The sequence below is a fragment of the Passer domesticus genome, chromosome 7, assembly GCF_036417665.1.
Source record: "Passer domesticus isolate bPasDom1 chromosome 7, bPasDom1.hap1, whole genome shotgun sequence".
Lineage (NCBI taxonomy): Eukaryota > Metazoa > Chordata > Aves > Passeriformes > Passeridae > Passer > Passer domesticus.
In genome coordinates this window covers 60634111-60653978 of record NC_087480.1, presented here as the reverse complement: position 1 = coordinate 60653978, position 19868 = coordinate 60634111, and the positions used below count along the sequence as shown (strand labels likewise).

General features: G+C 44.3%; 1 protein-coding gene across 2 annotated transcripts in view; it reads right to left on the bottom strand.

Annotated features, from left to right (window-relative positions):
* The window catches only part of ROR1 (receptor tyrosine kinase like orphan receptor 1), a 150233-nt gene that overhangs the window by 124424 nt on the left and 5941 nt on the right, over window positions 1-19868 (bottom strand). The gene's annotated exons all lie outside the window — the stretch shown is intronic.

Here is a 19868-nt window from a genome sequence, read left to right as displayed (position 1 = left end):
GCTGTTCCAGCCAGGGCAGGTCAATTCCCTCAGCACCAGCCTGGAGACTCCTCCAGCAGGGCTGGGATTAACCCTGTTCGTGCTGCTCCAAGTCCCCAAACAGCACTGCCAGCAAGCAATGTGGCTTTGCAAAGCTCACTTCCAAACTCTGCAGTATGGGCTGGAGAATTATTCTAAAATCTGGGCTAACCTGCAGCTCCTCAGGCCGGAGATGTGGCCATTATCAGCGCAGTTACAGGGACAAAGAGTGGCAGTTTTGTCATAAAAACACAACCTGCATTTCCACTCTGTGTTGGCAGAGTGGGAGCAGCTGAAAGCTCCTTGGAAAAATTCATTGCAGAACAAAGCATGTAAAGCACAAAGTGCTCAAAACAGGGGCAATTAACCCAAAATATATGGGAAAAACTGCTTCAAGCACACCCCATGGAAAATTATTAACACCAGCTCAGCTCTAACATAACATTTTTTGCTGTGTCAGGTTTAAAAGCTGAATCACAAACCTGGCATTTTAACAACAGTATCAGAGGAGGTACCTGCTGAAAGCACTGCAAAAAATATGTTGCTGTAAATTCAAGGTTTGAAACTAAAATCAGATTTATTATGGAAAAAAAAAAACAAAACAACAACAACAAAAAAGGTAATAACTAAGCAAGTGAACGAGGATTTCCCAACAAGAGTTTGAAGGCACCCTGGAAGGGATTGGGATCGAGCTCCTTGTGCCTTGCAGAGTTTGGAGGAAGGGGAGAGCAGGAGGAAGAGGCTGGAGGCAAAACCATTCCTTCATCATGCTGCCCTGCATCCACCACTGCCCAGGCTGGAAAACCTCTGCTCATTGCTGGGTTCAAGGTGTCAGCCTGCACAGAGTTATTTCACCTGTCCTGGCACCCATTTCCCAGCTGTGCAGGGGGAATGGCATTTCTTGCCTGCCTAAGGAGAAACATAACAAGGAAAATTATGTCAAGGATCATGAGGTTTCGGGGTGCTTACAGTGATGAGAACTGTGAGGGCCAGAAAATAGGAAGAAATTGAGGTTTAGCCAAAAATCAGTATGGAAACCACTGCACGGTGTTTTGAAGTTCAGCCCAGCAGCAATATTGAATAAAATGGATGGATACTAAATCAACTTCATCCCTCCTTGTGGTGTCAGCAACCAAATACCTGCACAGAGACCTGCCCCTGAGCAATGCTCCCTTTCTGGGCTGAAACTCTGAACAGCCCCTCATTTGGCTCATTTCAGTAAAATCATGGCAGCCCAGTGCTCAGGGCTGCAGAGCTTTTGGCTTCCCAAGTGCCAGCCAGGGGGATGCACACAGAACCTCAGGAAAATTTGAGATGAGTCTGCTGTGTCCAGCTAAAATCCCTTTTCCTCTCCTTTCTCCTCAGTGAAGATGACACTCCAAGCACATGTTTTAATATCCAAATGTGTCTTTCCAATGGAAAAAAACCCCACATTTAGAAATGCTTAACTGGCTGTGGGAAAGAATTCATGTTCAGGAGAGGATCCAAAAGGGTGGCCACAAATGTGCCCTGTGGATTTTGGGCAAGGCAGAAAGAAGAAGGGTCCAGGCTGTCTCCTTTTCTGTGCAGCTGCCCCGTGCTGTGCAAGGACTGAAAAATCTCTTCCCACTTACCACAGAAAGAAGTAGGAAAGTGTCAACAGTGCCAAAGCTCAGAGGATGACAAAGAAACCAACAAAACCAAAAGAAAAAAAAAAATCAGTTGCTATTTTCCCGAACAATTCTAGGAACACAAATATGGTTTTATAGATTTAAGTAATTTTTTCTTAATGGAAAAAAAAATAAAAGAGAGCTGTAATACCAAAGTTATATAAGCTCCAACAAAAGCTGGTTATTAAGAGGAAAGCTTTAACCACCTAAGGACCAGAATTTGATGCCAAGAAGCCAAGTGGCAGGCAGCTGCCACATGCCAGCAGGAGGAATTCATGGATCCAGGAGGAACTTGCTCCATTGTTTAAGCAACTGATTTGCTGAGATATGGGCACTGGAAAAGCCAAAGGGCCTGAAACTTCCCTCCAGTGTGGTGGCTGCAGCCAGGCCCAGGCATCCCACCCACTCTCACTCGATTAACTACAGATGGCAGGGAAATGAGGGAGGAAAAACACAATATGCCACAGCTCTTTCCCACAGAGACTGAGCAATATCAGGGGATCACACTGTGTTATTTAAATCTGGGAGACTAAAAATACAGCTCTTTATTGCCCTGGAATGTGAAGCCCAAGAGCAGTTCCACAATCGGAGGTAACAAAGCTAAGGATGTCCCACAGTTCCTCCCCGTGCCCTGGATTTGGTGTGCATTATGTTACTGCAGACCTTTTCCCCTTAGTAAAACAAACAAACAAACAGGCAAGCACATGCTACTAATTTTATTTACATTACACATTATCGACCAAATCTATATTTGGGGTTCTTTCCAGACCACCAAGGCTCTTGTTGCAGGGACTTTGCACTAAGCAGAGAAACAAAAGAACTCAGAAAAATCTTGTCATTTCAGATTAATGAAATAGATGCAGGTTAAGAATATGTTAATGAAGATCCAGAGGGGGAAAGACACATTCCCAACTCCAAAGGGGAATGTCTATTATCCATACATTAAAAAATACCAATGCAGGAGACTCAGATCATTATACGGTCACAGCAAATTTGGTCCTACCACTCATCCCCTCCTCCAGCTGAGGAAACCTGGAGATCTGCAGTGACATTTAAAGCTGACAGGGATCCCAGAAACAGCAGAGACATCTCCAGTCAGCAAAGGCTGATCCAGGGCGAGCTCAAAGCCTCCCATTGACTTCCCAAGGGCTGGACCAACCTGTGCATCCTGCCCAGAGGCAGGCAGGACTTGCTGCCAGGAATGTAATCCCCCCTAGCTCTGCCCTGTCCAATTCAAACATCTCCAGCACTGCAGCTTCAATCACCTCCCCTGCAGGATTATTCACTCCCAGAGATGTTGCTCGTAGGAAAGTCTGGAATTTAGCTGAGGTTCCCTTGTCTGCATTGCTCCCTCCTATTCACAGCCATGCCTTGCTCTAAATAACACCCCTGTCCCTGCTGGTGGCACAAAGATGTGCACAGAACATCTCTCCTCACTGCAACAGGGCTTGGTTTCCCCAAAATAAAAACACAGAATTGATTTTGAATTTTTTCCTCAGGGCTTCAGCCCAATTTGTTGAAATCTTTTCTGGGGTATTAGAGGTGTGCACCCAGGGCAGTGCAGTGCCAGCCCCTGACCTTGCTGCTCCTGTGTCCCCTCCTCTTCACGTTCCTTTCAGCAGAAATCAGGTTTGGGGGATGTTTTTAGGAACAAATATCTATTTATTGCTGCCTAAATCCCTTCTCCTTCCTTTGTGACAGAGCCATAAGAAGGGAAAACAGGCAGAGGTTGGATTGCAAGGCAGAGGTTGGAATTGGTGACCCCAAGTTCCCTGGGGCAGCATTACAAGGATTCCACAATTTATAAAATTCAGGCATTCTGCATTCAGGATTCTGGCACAACTGACCAACACCATTGCACAGGACACAAACCTCCTTACCTAAAGTCTGATTAATAAATATTAAAAGGCTGAGTTTGATCTTTCCAGAACAGCAGCAGACTTCATAAACAGGGTGATGTCAGATGGAGATTACTGGGGGGAAAAAAAAAAACAAACTGCAATGGAAGGAAGAAAAGCTAAACACAGGCTCAGACTCCTGAGATTACAGGTCAGCCCATTTGAATAAAAAATTGAGTATTAAAAAAGGGGTGGGCTGTATGTGTCTCCATGCATTTTGGGGGGAAGGAGGAAGGAGGAAGGGGAAAGCAATACTCGTTATTTGAGCAGGGCATGCCTTTTTTTCTTGGCAATCTCTGCCTTCTCTTTTCAACAGACACATCCTTTGGGGCCTGAATTGTGAGTTAGACACATGTCCAGAGAGAAATGGGCCTCTGTTTTCTGTAGAACAACAGACTACTTATTTTTCAGTACAGACAACCCCTCCTATCTGGTATTTAACTTAGATGTAAACTAGTCCCAGCAGAGCTACCCCTCTTAATGGCTCGCACAACCCTGGAAAACAGATTTTTTTTTTTTTTTCCCCTGCTCTTGGACTGGACTCATCACTGATGCATTAACTCAAAACGACAGTGAACCCAAGTCTATTCAGTTTTGTGGGCTGGTGTCGAGTGATGAGGCTTCTTGGCAGACTTCAACTACTTGGGAAGGCAGAAGTGAATCAAAGCCCATTACACAGATAGAGCAAAAACATGAGAGAGATTCTGACATGCTCAATCCTTTCAGAATGTTTGATGTTCTGCTGCTCTCGGGTGACTCATGTGATTAATAAAGTAGATATATTTGTCATCTCCTTGGACAGAACTAGAAATGTACTTTGCTAGGAGCAAAAGCAAAGAGAGAAACACCACAGGTGAGTGAATCCCACCCACAGCAGCAGGGATGTGCACTGCAGGAACTCCCTTTTTTATGGGAATTCCCAGGAGCAAGGACAGCAGGAGGTCTCAGGAGCATGGAACACAGTTTAGGTCTGAATCATGTTTGTTGTCTGTGAATATTTTATACTCCATCAGGTCTGACAGGAGAAAAACTTAGCTATGATACCATTACTGCTTTAATTAATTTAATGATATTTGTAAAGGTCTGAATAAACAGGTGAGGGAAATATTGACAAAGACTAAATGGAAGCTTTGGTTTCTCCAGGATCCCTTTAGAGTCACCAAGATATCCAGGGTAAAAGAGATGGGGCAGAGTCCTCTGGTCATGCCTCTCCCAAACTGTGTCCTAACAGATGTAAATTTAATTTCTTGTTCAAACACAGCCCTCACAGCCTCCCAGGGCTATGAAAGGCTTTAGTCTCCTCACCCTGGCAAGTTTTCTCTCTCATATCTAAATCAAGCCTATTCTGCTTTAAATTAAGTCAAACATCTTTTGTCTTAGCAATTGTTGTGAATAAGCTGTTCTCTTCTTCCTTGTAGCAGCTGATGTAATAACAACTCACAATATATCCTTTTCTTTCCTTTTCCCTCCTTTTCGGTGATGCAATCAATATCCTTTTTTTCCCCTTTTTGGTGATGCAATCAATATCTTTTTTTTCTCCTTTTTGGTGATGCAATCACTAACCTTTTTTTCCCTTTTCCTCCTTTTTGGGGATGCAATCAAAGCTCACCCATCCTTATCAGCGAGGATTCTTGCCATTCTCCCTGGCCATTCCCCAGCTGGTCCCTGCCTTTCTCCAGACCCACTTCCCAAGGCAGTTTTCCTGCTGCTGAGCTCTGTCCATGCTGAGCAGAGGGACAGAGACTTCTTGTGTCCTGCTGGTTGAGCTGCTGCCTGCCCAGCCAAACACAACGTTTGCCTTCCCCTCACACTGCAGCTCTGCTGGCTTGGCTCCCTTCCCCTTCCACCACAGCTCCCAAATCCCTTCCAAAGGGCTGCAACCCAACCAGCTCCTGCTCTGCCATTTACACAGGTGGCTTCTCCTTCAGGAGTTTTACACATTGCACTTAGTCCATCTTCATATTTCTTCTATTTCTCCAGTTTAGCAATGTTGTAGATACATATTATAATACTGGCTTTTTGCAAATATTAAAATGGATTTTATATGTGTGATGCTAAAGTAACTTTGCTATGAAGATATAGTTTGTATTTCCGCTGTTAATTAAGCTGAGATATAATAGTGAAATAGCTGATATAAGTGTGCATGTGCTAAAATGCCTGCTTGGATAGGATAACATCCAGTGAACACAGGATGAGGACACTGCCACAGATCTGCCAGCTCTCAGCACTCACTGTCTGTAGGCAGTGTAGACCAAGGCCCAAACTGGAAGTGACAACAAAACCACAGCCAAGAAACACACGAGGGGCCATGTAAAATAGCTCCTGGAAAATGTAAACTGGTTTATGGATATGCATAATGGTTTATGAATATGCAACAGGCTGATGTAATTAAAAGGTATTTAAGGGGTATCCCCAAAGGTGACAGTGTGGGCCCTAATCTTTGCTCTACTCTCTTTGTCTCCTGCTGTCCTTTATGAAACTGTTCACATTTTCACAGGACGGTGAGCGTGTTTTTCACAGCCAGATCATGTTGAGCTTGCCTCCCATCCCTCCCACCCAGTGCCCTCCAGCACCGCTGCTCCCATTCCCAGTTTGCTCCCACAAGAGCCCAACCAGCCCTGAGCCTTTCCCGATATTCAGAGGCTCTGTTTTCCCTCCAGTGCTGCCTTTACAGGGTTTCGCTCAGTCCCCGTGTCTGTCCCTGCCATCACAACTTACAGCAGCTCCAGACACGTCACCGTGTCCCCCACAGGGCCTGGCAGGCTGCTCTGACAGGAAAGGAGGTTGGTGGCACAGCATTTGGCCCTGACAAAACCATTTTAGCTCGCTATTTATCTCCTTGTTATCTCCCAGCTGCTTGCAAATACTTTATCTGCTGTTAAGCAGATTGATGTCGAAATCCTCACACTCATTTTTTGCTTCCTTCCCAGTTTTTTAGGGTCTCTGACTCCTCAGCCTGACCCGGGCTGAGCAACTTCCTCAGAGCTTGAGGAACTGACAGGAGAAATCCTAAAACATCTCATTTATCCCAGCATTCCCTAACAGTTTTTTCTCATTCTAGACTGAGATTGCAGCCCTGATGTCTTTGCATTCCTGGTGTCTGCTGGGTTTTTCAGGGCAGGGTCAAAAGCAGTGCAAAAAAAGAGCATTAACGATTTCAGCCTTTGCTTTCCCTCTCCAGAACATTTCCTGTGCCCCAGTCACAAGTCAGCATTTTCTGCTGGCTTTCTCTTCTCCTGCTCCCCTCATTATCACTCGGAGCTCCAATCCCGTTCTGTGCCTCAGCTTTCCTGACTTTGTTGCTGTGTTTATCCTAAACTTTGCACTGATCTCTCTTTCAAATACCTTCCTCTCCTATCCAGGGCCTCTCTCTCTCTTTTATTCACACCCAGCATTCCCAAAGCAAAAGTATAATAATGTTCTCCAAAAGTAACTACAGAGTCCCTTCAATACTTTGTCTCTCCAGATTTGCTTCCCATGAGATATGAACTTTAGTCTAACAAATCACAGTAATTTTATATCATCCCTATTTCCTAAAAAAATTTAACTCCATCGTTCAAAATTGCTCATTAAAATACTTCCCAAAGTCACAATAGCAAATTTAGGAGCACTTTGTCATTTTATAATTGAGAGAAGAGCATTTCAACCCCACACTGGGCAATTTCAAGAAATGCCACAAAATGCATTTCTTTTATGAAATGACAAGTTTTGAAATAATTACCACCTCCAAAAGCAAAGTGACAATGATTTCTTCCTGTCACCATCCCAGTCCCCTCCCCAAATCCACCAGGCTGGGCACTGGGAGTGGCAGGAGGCTTCTGCAGGACTGGGAAGGACATGGGCAGGAGGCAGTGGCTGAGGATTTGGGCTCAGGAATAAGGATTCATATGGCACACCTAGATAGATCCCACACTACTTTCAAATAAAGAAATAAAAATGCTTTAATCTTGGAATTTTGGTAAAAGAGGCATGTGGAAGAGCAGAGCCCCAGCTTTTATTCCCAGACCTGTTATGGGGGTTTTTTTTGGGAGCTCATACAAGATTTAATTTGCACTCCTCTACAAAAGGAAAAAAAAATACATAACCCACAGCAAGCCACAGTGAAAAAAATCAAAATTGTTTGTAAACAGTTCTGAGCATCCTTGATCAAAACTACTGCTAAAAAAAATCTGGATACTTCTGGATACTATCAGCAGAAAAATAAAAACTGAGCGCTCAGTATTTCTTTTCGATGGAACATTGAGAAGATTTGCTTTTTTCTGATGCCTGCCAAGCTGCAATAAGAACCATATTTTCTGCATGAAATTTAACACCCAGAAGAAACTGTAAAGGACCAGAGGGTCTCCTGTCCCTCTACACTTATTACTGCTGTGAGCTCCATGAGCATATGGAAAGAACACTCTCTGGGTTGCCTGGAAATGATGTAAATACAGATAAGTGCATTCATCTGTTGAAAAATGAGTAAAAAGAAAAGAAAACCCCCAGATCTTATTAAATAAGTTATCACAAAAATATGAAAGTACATCTTTGCAGTGCATCAGCCCAGGCACATCATTTTTTACATGTTTTATATGTTTTGGGTTTATGTGCCTTTTCCTTTAGCTGCACTTCATGTTTCTCAACAACCTAATATTTCTGACACACAAAATTTATTTTCTTACTTCCCAATGGTACTTCCCACTCTGATCCAACACATATCAATGGCCTAAGCTACATATTATCAGCCTCGAGAATATCATTCCAGAAACAACACCAAAGGATGACAGGTGGCCAAAACCTGCTTTTTATCCTTTTTCTGCTTTCCATCACCCAGCTCTTCCCACTCCAGCTCCCCCTAATCCAGGCAAGTGAGTGCAAATATTAACTCTAATACAGAAATTGTGCTTGTTTCTCCATAAGCACTCCTCTTCCATCCCTGGATCCCTGAGAAAAAGCAGCTGCTGCAGCCCAGAGCAGGGGAAATCCAAACAGATTACACTCAAGTGCTGCTTTATGGGAGATTTAGGAGAGACCACAGTAATCCTAAATCTGATCCCCTGCATGACACACGCCACAATTCCCTGTATCCAGTGGTTCTGCACACATCCCACTGCTGCTGTGAGCACATTGTTCCCAAGTCAGGCCTGGTTTAAAGGCTCCCAAGTGATGAAGAGCCTCCCACATCATCTGACCCTTTGTTTTCCACAAATAGCTCCTTTCAAAGTGGAAAACTCGCAGAAGAAAATGAAGTTGGCTCCCTTGAGTTCAAGCTGGAGATTTAAGAGTTTGTCCCTGCTGAAAGGCACACTGAAATGGAGAATTCCAGGAGCAAAGCTGGGCAGCAGGAGTGGGGCAGCAGAAGGTCCATGTGGGGAAAGAGCCTCTCCTGAAGCACCATCAGGCACAGAGCCTGTGCCAGACACCCAAAATAAATGATGTGTCTTCACAGCCAGCCAGCCTGATTCATTTCTGCTGACTGAAGTCAGGGTATTTAAAACAAACTCTGAACAAAAATACCTTTTCTGTTTACAAGGCTTTGCTCTCCAAATGGTTGTCTCTGAAGGTGGCATTTTCCAGCCAGCTCAGCCTCTGGATGCTGTGAGGGATCCTTTGGGAATGCACCTGGGTGCCTTCGGGACTTACAGTCGTGTCACTGTCACTCTCAGGGCCCCAACCCTTGGCACCCATCCTTGCTGTGCCATGGATCCCAAGGAAGATAACTGCACAGGGAATGGCTTTGTACCCAATTCCAGGATTAGCCCTCAGCCTTCATTCTGGGCTGCTTCAGTGGAAAACTACACAGCAAGTTTAAATCTGCAGCAAAACCAGGATTAGTCCAGCCCAAGAGAAGGTAAGGAAGGACAAAAGCTGTTCTCATCCCAGAGAACACCCTGTCACCCCCTCTTCCCTGATCTCCCTGCCTGCCTTCATAAAGTTCAATCAAAAATTATATTTTGTTATAGCCCAGTCATAAAAGTTTGGATGAAACCAAAAGAAATCTCCACTGGGCTGCAGCCTGTTAATGATACCGTGCTCTCCCCTGGCTCCCTGCCAGAGAGTGAACAGTGCCAACATTTGCAGACTTCCAACAGGAAATTAAATAACTGCCCTGTTGGAAATATAAACCCATTTACAGTGGTCAGGCTTGCATTTTCCAAAACAACGATACAGTTTGTGCACGTAAAGCTCGAGGAAAATTTGTCAGAAGATTCAGCCAAGCGAACATGAAACAAAGCCTTGTGGAAAGGTGTTTTACACAGGTCTCCAAATTAGAGCTTTGTCAGGTGTATTTCCTGCCCTGAGGCTTCTGAAGGAACAATTCTGGGCCCTTCAGTGCACACACACATCCCCCATGGCTGAAGGTTAACAGAGCTCCTGCTTGTTTTATAATTTTCTATATTCTTTCATTTACATCTCAAGAATTGTTTTGGGGAGCATATATAAAGTGCTGCTGCAGGCCTGGGAGAGTCTGGGCTTGATTTTTAACCTGTTTGGTGACTTTTGGTCAAATCTCTGCTCCAGGCTATCCTTCCTCCTCTCACACAGAATCATGGAATCCTGGAATGGTTTGGGTTGGGAGGAACCTTAAAGCTCATCCTGTTTCCAGCCTGCCACATTCCCCTGTCCCAGGTGCTCCAAGTCCCAGTGTCCAGCCTGGCCTTGGGCACTGCCAGGGATCAGGGGCAGCCACAGCTGCTCTGGGCACCCTGTGCCAGGGTCTGCCCACCCTCCCAGCCAAGAATTTATTCCTAATATCCAACCCAAACCTCCTGTCTTTCAGTTTGAAGTCATTCCCCCTTGCCCTGTCACTAAACATCCATGTAAAAAGTTCCTCTCCATCTCTCTTGAATGTGTGTTGAAGGGAGAGGCAAACTCCTGTTTTGGTCACTGGAGTTTCAGCACTGCCATCACCACCACCACCGAGATCTACACTGTGGAAGTTCCAGAGAAAGGAGTTTCCAGCTCCTTCCCAGCAGTTTGAACAGCCTGGACTGTGCCATAAACCTTGTCCAGGCCCCTCAGGTACAACACACAATAAATATTTTCTGGAAACATTATTGATTAGCAAATTTGACTCTCATTTTCACTCCTCTTCATCATCCAACTGTTGAAACCTTTTCCTCTGCTACCTCCCCTTCACCTCCCTGCTGCTGACATTTAGTCAGAAATCACACAGACACACAATCCAGGGGAGAAAGAGGCAGATATTCAATATCTATATTTTCAATAACAGGAATGCTCAGCAGGAGCAGCAGCAGTAGAATTTCCACACTTAAAGGATTAGAAAACCATCCTTCACATTTTTGCCAATGCTAAGATAGTGACGACTGCAGTGCTGTTCTCTAATTAATCCTTTGCACCCTGCATAAGTACAAACCAGCTGCACCTTTTCATTCATGAAACCTTCCCTGCATTCACTGCAAATGGTCTGAAGTTGCAGGTACAGAATGCCCCCCACAGTGCTGCCTTGTATTTTTGCACAGTGGGGCCTTTCATTCAAGGATCTGGACTTGCATTACACAGGTGGGTAAACATTATTATCCAGCTTCTGCTGGATTGTTGGAAGTCCATGGCAAACCTGCAGCAGAGTCATTCCCTGAAGGGCAGATTCCCCTGGAGCCAGCACTCAGCCCTCTGGGGTAAAGACAACTTGCAAAAGAAAGAGTTTGAGAGATCAACCCGCTAAGTTCCTCCCACTAATCAAAGTCATATGGAAAGAATTGCTTGAAAAAATCCCATTTCCTTAAGAAACTCTTCTAAAATGGATGGAAGAGTCACAAGAAGAGATTATCTACGTTTGTATTTTCAAGCCTCACCTTGAGTTTTATGTAAATGTACATAAAACTGAGAGTTGTGCATGTATTTAATGCCAGTGAATAGAAGGACATCTCTGCATCTGTTGGTTTTGCTCCTTCTCCTCCTGCCCTTCCACCACACAGGCTGGGTTGAGGCCCTTGGAAAACATGACCAGTGACAGCACTGCCCTGGCATGCAGTGAGTGATCTGCATCTTTCAGATTCCCGTCCTGCAGAAGCCATGGGGCTTGGGAGCAGGAAAACAGGTGAGGAAAAAGCAGCACATTTGCAAGTGGCAGGAAAAGCAGCAGGGGCAGAGCCCTAAAAAGCCTCGGCGAGCTCTCGGATGCCCCAGGACACCAGTGAGGTCTCACTTGCAAGCCTCAGTCCTGGAAATGGAAAACAACTCCGAGTCTCACTCAGTTAGGCGCTGCTCCAGGAAGGCACTCAGGCGGGATGCAGCACTGAGCACAGACCAGCCCGTTTAAATCTGCTCACTGTTTACAGTCCCGGCCCAGGGGTAAGTGCTCTGCTGGACTGGGGCCTCGAGCAGTGATTGTTATTGAACACTTTCTTTAAATTATCCTGCCAGTTCCTGGTGCCTCAGCAAACCTCATCTCTTTCCCATCCGCTGCATCCCCTGTTGTTCCTTGAACAAACACAGATGTCCCCAGTTTGAGCACTGAGATTCTGCCACCACAGCCATGCAGGAACCAGCAGATATTACATGCACGGGGTACTTTCTAATTTCAAAGATTTCCTCGAGACAAGAATAAATTAGCAATTCACTGGCAACAGAAAAAAAAAGGCAAAGGGAGCTGATAGGAAAGGGGAAATCAACAAAACAACATCCTCCATCCCTTCACAGTACAAAAGCCCATCCCAGTATAAGAGACATGTGTTGTTCCACAGGGGAGCAAAGATAGAAATAAGTTGTTGGTAGAAACCACAACAACACCTTCCACTCTAAAGTTATCACAGAAAACCAATCAACCAATTTCAATAAATCAATAACCTCTTAAACAAACAAACAAACAAAAATTAAATAGTCCCAACAAACTAATAAGTGAACAGGCACAGAGGAGGTAACAGCTGGAGGTGTTTTCCCTCCCCACAGCCACTGCCTGCGGAAGATCAGCGGGAGGAGTTCTCACTTCTTGCTGTGGCTGATAAAACACCAGACCCTGCCACAGGATCTGCCTGCTGGGAAGCACCAGAGACATCTGCAGCAGTGTCCTTTTCCCCAGAACAGCCTCCCTCCAGTCTCTCCTTGCTGTCCTTGTCACAGCCCCCAGCCTGGGGACAGCCCATGGATGAGGCATCACCGCAGCAGAGGGACAGAGAAGCACCAGCAGCTCTTTGGCCTCTTTCCCCTCTCTGCCCCACAAAGACACCAACAGACAGCAGAGGAATGTTTCCAGGAATCAAAGGGAACAACTTCTTTCAAAGCAGAGCTGAAGAAACTGCTTAAACAGACCTCAGAATAGTCAGCAGGGGATCCCTTTGGAAAAACAAGACTCCCAAGGACCGTGAAGAAGAAAAACCGCACTGGAGAGCAGAGATTAGAAAAGAGGAAAGAACCAGCATGAGGAGGAAGGGGTATCATGTGCTCTGCTAACTGCACCTCTTAATTAAAAGAACACAAGTGTGGCTCAGTGAAACAATGTGCCTGCACATCCCTGCTCCATTTATAAAAGGGATATATTCCCGTTCTTCCAAATGCTGAAGGGTTTCCATTCATCTGGCTGCAGCATGTTACTGAACTGCATTACAGCAAGTTAATCTCTAGAAAGGCTGGGCTGTTATTCATCTATTGAAACATAAGTAAGATATTATTGGTTTGGAAGCTGTCAAGACATTCTCTGTGTGCTGCAACAGGAGTCAGAACCAGACATTATTCAGCCCCTACCCCAAGGCTTCCATTGGACACTGGAAAAATCAAAGACCAGAAATCCTTTGGGCTGTTGACATTATTTCCTAAACAAAATCATCACCAGTGTAGTTCCCCTTCACATAAAACTAATTTTATTTGAGATATAAAGCTTCTAATATAAACAAAGTTTCTGAAAGAAAAAAACAGGTCAATCATTGCAGCTGCCATGGCAAATAATATTGCAGATTTTTCATTTGTTAATACTCCTACAGGGTCTGGGCATGTGAACATCTGTAATCCTGCTGCCCACTACATTCTCCCCCGAAAATTAAAGTGGTACAGATGGATTTTTTATTTTTAATAACCTTAGTAAAAAAATGGAAAATAAGAAGAAAGCATTAAAAACTACATTGTTATTGGTGTGCCTGTGTTGTATTAGCCCAGACATGTCTGTGCTTGGAAACAAATTGATTGCATCTCTTGGTAAATCAGCCCCTCTGTGGAGAATGCACCAATCTCTCCCCAGATTAAAGAAGCAGCATCTGCTTATAAACACAAACCAACTGAGGAGCTGGCACTGCTGCAGGACTTCATGGCTTGTGTTTCTCTGCTCTTCATCATGTGCATGTAAGGCTGAGCTACAGCACATCTCCAACACCACATCAGGGCTTCAGGTAAACCTCTAACTGCTCCATCTGCTCAAAAAATGCATTTAAAGTGAGTTTTTAAAAAAGAAAATGCATGCAAAGTATGTGATGGAGCATTTATCATGGACTCTCTAACAATTCATTTCCAGCACTGGGTACAGGATGCATTTATTCTGAATTTACTCGAGTGTAAGGAGGAACAGGTTTGATCAAAATATCCTCCTGTGGCTTTAAAGATGCAATTAAGCAAAGCACATTCCCCAAATGAAAGAGATGCTAATAGAAAACATGGAAGCAGTTATTGGCTGACACAAGAATCCAGTGAAGCCCAAACAACCCCCAGGACCTTGAACTGCCAGCAGGAATGATCCAGCAGAGGGGCTCAAAGGCACAGTCCCGAGTGGGCTCTGCTCCTCCCAAGGAATGTGAGTGAAAAAGCAGCTGCCCTGTGGGATGTGCCTTCCAGCCCCCAGCATTTCTGAGCCAGCCTTTTACCAAAGCCCAAAATTCGGGGCACAACGTTTCCCCTCCAAAGCTCCACCAGCTCAGTGCCATAGAGGGCAAATTTAACAAAAAAACCCCAAAAATTCCACCCTAGCAAGCAGGCACTAAAAGTGAATTTAGAAATATTTAGTGCTTGTGCTCTCCAGAGGTGATCCTCCTGCATCTTCAGACATTCCAGCATCCAGAAATGAGCTGGAAACACCAGAAATAACTCGGATTAAAACAGGCCCAGGGCAGAAAGTGCTGGTGCAGGCCAGACGAGGGCTGCCAGACCCTCCCCTGCCAGGTGCACCCCTTTTCCAGCACATTTTCACCTGGGCTGGTGGCCAAAATAAACCACCCAAGTCCCAAATCCCAAACATCAAAGATGAATGAGCACAAAGTATCTGAAATGTTTCCTAGTTTGGCTCAAACTGGGAAATTCTGCGCAACTCAGAAAGGATCAAGCTCTGTGCAACAGGAAAGAGACACTTGAAGCTGCCTCCCCTTTCACTTCATCTGAGCAAATGTTTGATAAATTCAGGCAAAACGGAAAAATCCTGAAGATTATAAAATCCTTTCTCTACATATACAAAAACCACTCATTTCATAACTCCATGCAGTGATGAGAAAAGTAATAAAAGCCAAAAAAGCCACGTAAGAGACTGAAAGAGGAGTTGCTTCCCAGTCAAAATTTCAAAACACAGCATTAAACACTTCCTTTTTTATCTTTATATTCCTCCAAAATGTGAAAAGTTCTTGCTCACAGAACTATTGCTTTCCTTGAACTGCACAAGAAATTATTAAATATAAGTTCCAAGAACAAATACTGTCTCAAGTTGCAACAGCTTTCACCAAGTACTGCAAATGTTTTCCTGACACACAAATGGAGTTAAAATTTGGAAATTACTTTGAGTCCCACGTTCAGCCTGAGAAATATTCCTCACAGAAACAGTGTATTTTCATTAGGATTTAACTGAATTCTATATTATTTATTAGTAGCCAAATGAGATGTCTTTTGTGCACATTTTTGGAGGAAAAATTGGGATATTATCGTTAGGGTTGCTAGAGAGCATGAGAACATATATGGAACAAAAAGTGCAACCATTTGCATTTGGCTGCTCATTTGAACCCCATGAATATTTTTGGATAATATTTTGTTTGGAGAAACCCAATCCCCCCCTGAGCAGCGTTTTTCCTGTCTGCAAAGCCCTGGTTTGTCCTTCCCTGGGCCAGCGCTGGAAGTGACACTCATCTTTCAGCCCTGCAACGAGCCAGCCCCACATCACAGCCAGATCAAAACCATCCCTGCTCCCCTGGCATTTGGAGCAGGAAGCAAAGGGAGCGCTGCATCCTGCCTCAGACTAAATCCCAAGGATTCGAGTTTCACACCTTCTGCAGAGGGCAGTGCCCAGCTCTGGGAAGGGGCAAAGCACAGCCCCAGGACAAAAACCCATCCCAGTGGTACCAGTGTCCATTTGGATACCAGAGATGCTGGGAACACTCAAGAGTTGTAGCAGTACAAAGCATTTCTCCCATTTCTTTAAGCACCACGTGTACTTTGGGTCCAACAAAGTCCCTGAGAGGAACTGCACTTCTCTGTTTTGCAGGATAAAATATTCCAGGACACTCGACATTTGATGTGTGTCTGGAAACAAAGCAGCAAAAGCATTTTCTAGGGGGAAAAAAAGAGTGGATTTCAGTCTAAAAATAAGGAAACTATGTAAAAATAAATTTTCAGTGTACTTTGTGCACTGGTGACAAGTACCATCATTAGCAGGACTGAGTTCATTCTTTGGAGTTCTTTTAAAGCAATAATATCCCACACCAGGGGTGGGCACATCGTGACTTTCACGTGGAAAGTCTGTCTTCCTTTACACAGGAAATGTTTCAGCTGGCTGAAAGCAACTGCCCACTGAAGTTACGAAAAGATTCATTACATGCATCCTCTGAAGGATTCTGGCAGAAAATCTGTCAGGCTCTGCTGCTCAGATTGACTGTGTTAATCAGCACTGCTGAGTGACTGAGCCATAACCATGGTCTTTAGGATCTTGTAGGATCTTTAAGACAGCAAAGCAAGTGGAGATCAAAAACTATTTCCCTGCTGCACCTCAGTCACCTTCAGTGTAATCCCCCACATCTCTGGTGTCAGTAATTCCCAGTAAGAACAGAGCAACAAACAGCAGGATAAAACCAAGCCTTGATACCTGATGAAATGAAAGCTAAATTAGCACAATAATCCTTCAAGAACATAAGTGCCTTCTCAAGGAGCCTGACACCAGCTTATACAGGAAGGGCAGAAAAAAGCCTATAAAATTCACTTCAGTGGGATAAGGCAACAAAAGCTGAAGAAAGTTGAGCCTCCTATAACCACACATCCATCCCTTGCAACATTTCAAATGATTTTACAGTTCTCCTGACAGATCTGTACATAGACACCTCTCAGCAAATTACACGGAATATACACACACCTAATCCCTCCCTGCACTGCTGAGACAGAATTCTTGCCCTCGGGCCTCGTCAGTTATTACAATTAGTCCAGGTGAAGTTACCCTTGATAATCTCAGGAGATAATAACTGGCAGCAGGAATGGGATAACAGAACATCCGACAATTACAGGGTTTGGGTAGGGGATTTCTGTAGAGCTGACAACAAAATAAACAACACCTGATGTACAGACCTGTGCAGCAGCCTGAACTCTGGTTTTCCCAAAGCAGAGGCAGTGCCAGCATTGCTGTCCCTGCTGTGACCCTGCTGGATGGGCTGTGGTGCCTGGGGCCACAGCTTCACTCATTTACTGACAGAGAAAACTCCAGTTAAGACTTTGCTGCTGCATTCTGTCAAAACTTTCTGAAAAAGGGGATTGCTCTTAGATGGATTTTTAAAGTTGGATGTACCAGAGGTACTCCACAATAAATATGAGACCAAAAACTTCAGCCAGTGCTTCAGAGCTCCAAGCCCAGAGCCTTCAGAACGCCCTTGGATGAGAGAACTGAACAGGACTGAGTCTTCTCTCTTGGATGAGGGAACCAAACACAACCCACAAACTCAACAGAGCAACCTTACATGTTCAGATTCCCAAAAATCCTTGTAAAGCTGCCCTGCTTACAGCAATCGCTTCCACCACGAGATATTGGTACCAAAGGCCTCGTGACAAGGAAAAGCTGCCATTTGCAGGTGGTCTCTCCTTCTTTATTGCATGAATTCCCTGAAAATTCACTGTCCCTGCTATCGACACTGAGATCACCTTTTTCTCTTTCCCCCAGCTCCAACTCTCAAATTCTGAAGTTTTCAAGACAGATCAAAGAAGCTCCCCAGAACCATTAGGAGCTACAGAAATGTTGACAGCAGAGCCACAAGAGTGATCAGTGCCAAATGTGGCTCCCCAGTGAAACCAGTTCAGGAAGGAAGGAATGGCCCAGTTCACTCAGTGCCCAGCCTGATTTGTCTCACCCTGAACAGCTCAACCCACAAAATATTGATATTGACATTCCCTGGAGGTTTTCAGCCTGAAATGAGAGGGGCTGGTCACACAGCTCCTCCTATCAGGACCACATTTGCTGCTGGGAAAAGTAAGAGACAACAGATTTGAAGAGAAAATTGTCTAAGTTCTGCACATAAAATACTCTCAAGTTTGTGAACATTTTACTGCTGATTAGGGGTCAGAAATACTCACTAGGATTTCTAAAAAGATCAATCACAAACAGAGAATGCAAGAACGTAAATCACATCCTACAAACAGGCTCTCAAAAGGAAAAGGGCAAATCAGATATCATCTCTCCCTATAGAACACAAGAAAATCAGGTCAGTATTTTCTTTTAATCCCTGATGAAATATAATTTTGCTAATATGATTCTCCTACAGTGAGAGGATGCCTTTACAGCTGCTTCCCTTGTCTGGGCCTCTTTTTGGAGAATTTGTGTAGCAGAGGGGAGTGAAAGGAGCAAAAACCCTTTAAGGGTTTTGACCAGGGTGTCCCAAGCCTTCCTAGAGCTCTTTGCTGTACTAAGAATGCAGTTTATACACAGGTAAAATGCTACTGTTCTTGATCTATCGAAGAACACATTTTTGTTTTCAACACAGAGCAATAAATCCGGCACAGAAAAGATAATGACAATATCCAGCTTATGGGAATGACCCAAAACTTGGGAGAAAAGGGGTTTGGAGCTCCAATGGAGCTCCACTGCTGCATCCACTAGAATGCATTCTGTTATCCCACAGCAGGTTTCAATTATTCATCTCTTAATCAACTTCAGATTGACTTATTTAAAAGGATGCAATTTTAACAATAAATCTCATGGACAGTGTTAATTAAAAGCTAAATCTTGCCCTGAGCTGGACGCCCAAAGTCTATGAGAATGTTCACAGCCCATTTATTTACTCCAGCATTGTGTCAGTTATTGAATTACAGTAAATTAAAAACACAGTGACAGAGCAATAGCTGAAATAAGCGAGGCTTGTTGCATCTCACTTACAAAGGTTGCCAGACTTGGGCTCTGTCAGGCTGCCAAGAAAAGTGAATGTAAAAGTCAGGGGCCCTCCGTTCAGAAACATCCTCTGGTGAGCATGAAGCCTTGCAGCCTCAGAGATGCCAGCAGGCAGAAGCAAAGGTCCACCTCGAGCTCTTCCCTGGCCTCCTGAAAGCATTTAATGATATAAATCCATCTTCCTGACAATCAGCTGGGAATTAAATGACCTCTTGTCACTGTAGGTGAAACTCACTGAAAGCAGAGCTCAACGTGGTGCTCTCTCCACTCAGCACGTTCTGGAGAAAAAGAGATGTCTCCATCGTGCTACAGATATTCATTAAATTCACAGAGAGATAATGTGTTTTATAAAGAAAAATCCAAACATATGGAATGAATAATTAACATACACAAAAAAGAATTTGAAATGAAAACGCGCAGAATGCTTGTTACTTATACAGCACATCAAGCACTTCAGAGTAAACAAAACAATTAAAAAGACACTTCCTTTCATTGGAAGCCAAGTTCATTTTGGAGAAGAGATGCTCACCCATGATAACTGACCCCTTACAGGAAAAACTGGGAGAGGCAAGAGCTGCTGAAAATACAATGCACACTGCACAGGGCTCAGCTATACGTTTACTCCTCAGGTGAGATATTCCCTGTACAACAAGGATGAAAATGAGGAGCAAGGTTGGCAGAGGCTTTGCAAAGAGGACCTCACTTAAGAAAACCAGGTCTAGTCTTAGTCCTAGCACTATTTGAATTTTTTATTGTCTGCCCAAGCTTGTGTCTTCTAGAGTCCTCTGTGTGCTCACAGTCACACTCATCTTTGAGGACAGAATGCCTGAAGCTGAATTCAGAGAGAGAACTAACTCCCTCTACCCTTAAATGTTCCACAGGAGTGGATGTCAACATGATAAGAGCTAAAGGCCCTCAGGACTTTTGAAATGAAGGCCACCCAGATCCCAATCCCTCCTTGTCCAGCACACGTTCCTGCTCCATGTTCTATATGGATCACAGCATGGACAGCCTCAGGCAGCTCATTACATTTACACC